Source organism: Schistocerca piceifrons, chromosome X (assembly GCF_021461385.2).
Source record: "Schistocerca piceifrons isolate TAMUIC-IGC-003096 chromosome X, iqSchPice1.1, whole genome shotgun sequence".
Classification (NCBI taxonomy): Eukaryota; Metazoa; Arthropoda; class Insecta; order Orthoptera; family Acrididae; genus Schistocerca; species Schistocerca piceifrons.
In genome coordinates, this window is record NC_060149.1 from 219455578 (window position 1) to 219458834 (window position 3257).

At 50.0% G+C, this 3257-nt stretch overlaps 1 pseudogene; it reads left to right on the top strand.

Moving 5' to 3' along the window:
* The first annotated feature begins 2897 nt into the window (after positions 1-2897).
* Positions 2898-3015, top strand: LOC124723655 (annotated as a pseudogene).
* Positions 3016-3257: the final 242 nt, after the last annotated feature.

A 3257-nucleotide genomic window follows, 5' to 3' on the forward strand; every position in this document is an offset into this window, starting at 1 on the left:
CTTGGGCAGCTGGCCGTCGTATATAATTATTGCACGGCATCCGCCGATCTGTAAGTAGGACGGGACGTGGCTTCGGAGATCAATGGTGACCTGTCGGACCCCGTTTAGGACAGGATACGTCCGAAACTGTGTCCACTTCTCCGCAGTGTGACCATGGACTGTGCCGTATGGGTATGGTGCCGCGACGACTTCCTCAGCAGGAAGCTCGAATGGCAATTCGAAAATGCGTATCGTTCGCATATCTAAGCCTGCGTGGTCGACGGTTACCTCCCCCACATTGCCATCAGCATGACAGAAGCGGAGCCCCTGTTTGGTCTCACGTAGTATGCGTTCGCACGCCGCGTCGTTAATGATTTTCACATAGACCGTGCCCCTCACGATTGACAAATGTATGCCGATAATATCGGTCGCCGGGATCTTCTCTTCCTCTCGCAGAAAACGCTCCACCTCGAGTGCTTTGGGTCGGGCATAATCGTTGCAGAAAGTAAATCGGAGTGTTGATTTACGGTAACGGTTCACCATGGATCGTACAAGGTAAGCCGGCACTTAAGCAACGGCCGTCAGAATGTAAACAAAGCGAGCTCGCGCTCCGCACGAAGTCAACACGTACGCGTTCGCTCTGTTGCCCTGCCGAAGGCAGACTGACCACTCAGCTATCGAGGCGGACGAGTAGTTGGTGACCATTAGACATCAAAAAGTAACAGAATTTTTAGGTATATGTACGTAATAAATAAATGAAGCGCAGCATCCTAAGAACAAACCTGCATGAGTTATAGCTTTCGGGGCTCCACCGGAGACCCTCGCAATAAATTGCAGAGACACAATCGGTATGTGGATCTAATTAATGAAGAAACAGTTAACATAAATGGTAATTAAAGGTAAAGTAAACCTTTTTGTGTCTGATGATTAGCGTTACTGGTACGAAAAAAAAAAGTGGCTCTGAACACTATGGGACTTAACATCTACCGAGCGAGGTGGCGCAGTGGTTAGACACTGGACTCGCATTCGGGATGACGACGGTTCAATCCCGCGTCCGGCCATCCTGATTTAGGTTTTCCGTGATTTCCCTAAATCGCTCCAGGCAAATGCCGGGATGGTTCCTTTCAAAGGGCACGGCCGACTTCCTTCCCCGTCCTTCCCTAATCCGATGAGACCGATGACATCGCTGTCTGGTCTCCTTCCCCGAAAAGAACCAACCAACCAACTTAACATCTGAGATCATCAGTCCCCTAGAACTTAGAACTACTTAAACCTAACTAACCTAAGGACATTACACACATCCATGCCCGAGGCAGGATTCGAACCTGCGACCGTAGCGGTCGCTCGGTTCCAGATTATAGCGCCTAGAACCGCTCGGTCACCCCGGCCGGCACAGGCGCGAAACATGTCGGCAAAGCGTAATGTAATAAAAGAGCAACAACGCACGACGAAAGAATTATCCGAATGGGACGGAAATCAATGGTTCAAATGGTTCAAATGGCTCTGAGCACTATGGGACTTAACACCTCTGGTCATCAGTCCCCTAGAACGTAGAACTACTTAAGCCTAACTAACCTAAGGACATCACACACATCCATGCCCGAGGCACGATTCGAACCTGCGACCGTAGCAGTCGCGCGGTTCCGGACTGAGCTCCTGAACCGCTAGACCACCGCGGCCGGCGCAGACGGAAATCGATGGATGTGATATACATGTGACATACACGTACAGAAAAACTGTATGATGTATCTAAGAGAAAAAGCTTCAGAATCTGAACAAGGCAATAAAGTGTTGGTCCACTCCTGGCCCTCGTGCAAGCAGTTATTCGGCTTGGGATTGATTGATAACGTTGTTGGACGTTCTCCTGAGGGATATGCATCAAATTCTGCCCAAATGACGCCTTAAATCTTCAAAATGCCGAACTGGTTGGAGGTCCCTGCCCATAATACTCCAAACGTTTTCAATGTGTGAGAGACCAAGCGACTTTTCTGGCCAAGGTAGGATTTGGCAAGCACAGTGACAAGCAGTAGAAACTCTCACCGTGTGCATGCTGAAATGACAGCCGAGAATGTTTTCCGATGAATGGCAAGAAACTGGAGCGTAGCATGTCGTCGACGTACCGCTGTGCTGTAAGGGTGCCGTGGATAACAACTAATGGGGTCCTCCTATGAAATGAAATAGCACTCCATACCGTCACCCCTGTTTGTTTGGTTGCAGCTATGTTGGTATTCCACGCTGTCCAGGTTGCCTCCACATACGTCTTGGCTGGTCATCGGGGCTCAATTCAAAGCGGGCCTCATCACTGAAGGCAATCCTATTGCAGTCCATGAGATTCCAAGGCGAAGACGCGTCTGGAGACGCCCTGGACAGTGGTGGGATACTAACCTGACTGTTGCTCGCCATACGGCCTGACACCAGGAATGATGGTCTGAGGTGCCATTTCGTTTCACAGCAGAGATTCCTTTGGTTGTCGTCCGCGGTACCCTTACAGAACAGTGGTACGGCGAGGATACTCTAATCTCCGTTATGTTGCCCTTCGTGGCAAGCCATTCTGGGCCTACATTTCAGCAAGATACTTCCCGCCCGCACAAGATGAGAGTTTCTACTGATTGGCCTCACGCTTGCGAAACCCTACCTTGGCCAGCAAGGTCGCAGGATCTCTCTCCAATTGAGAAAGTTTGGAGAATTATGGGCAGGGCCCTCCATCCTACTCTGGATTTTGATTATTTAACGTGCCAATTGAACATAATTTGGCACGATATCCCTCAAGAGGACATACACCATCTAAGCCGAATAACTGTTGGCACAAGGGCCAGAGATGGACCAAAGCGTTATTGAATCGCTCAACTTGTAAAGCTCTTTCTCTTGAAAAAAATCTTCCAATTTTTCTGATATAGTAATCATTAGTTTGCCTGTAGGGCAACGGCCTTGCCGCAGTGGATACACCGGTTCTCGTCAGATCAACGAAGTTAAGCGCTGTCGGGCGTGGCCGGCACTTGGATGGGTGACCATCCGGGCCGCCACGAGCTGTTGCCATTTTTCAGGGTGCACTCAGCCTCGTGATGCCAACTGAGGAGATACTCGACCGAATAGTAGCGGCTCAGGTCAAGAAAACCATCATAACGACCGGGAGAGCGGTATGCTGACCACACGCCCCTCCTATCCACATCCTCAGCTGAGGATGACACTGCGGTCGGATGGTCCCGATGGGCCACTTGTAGCCTGAAGACGGAGTGCTTTTTATTTTGCCTGTACATGTACATCAGATCTACTGATTA